Below are 336 nucleotides of genomic sequence, written 5' to 3' on the forward strand. Positions count from 1 at the left end.
ATTATCTACAGACGTTCAAATGGTTAACAAACTAGCTGTTGAAGCTCAGTTCATTCTAAACAGTGGAGGGGCTAGGCTTACGATTTGAACCGGGTGAGGATTGGGTTTAGGTTTTGGGTTGAGGTAAAGGTGAGGGTTAGGATTAGGCCAGGTTTAGGGTTAAAGAAAATCACGGTCTATTCAGTAGATATTTAGTTGAACGTGACTTGAAAGGAAATCAGCCACAGCACTGTGCGGAAGTTTTAGGGCATCTAAGCAAAATTTTAAACAATTGAACTCAGCAGTGAATTTATCACAATACACATTAGAATAAAGTCATATTCATAATTCAGATAA

Source organism: Pygocentrus nattereri, chromosome 10, assembly GCF_015220715.1.
Source record: "Pygocentrus nattereri isolate fPygNat1 chromosome 10, fPygNat1.pri, whole genome shotgun sequence".
Lineage (NCBI taxonomy): Eukaryota > Metazoa > Chordata > Actinopteri > Characiformes > Serrasalmidae > Pygocentrus > Pygocentrus nattereri.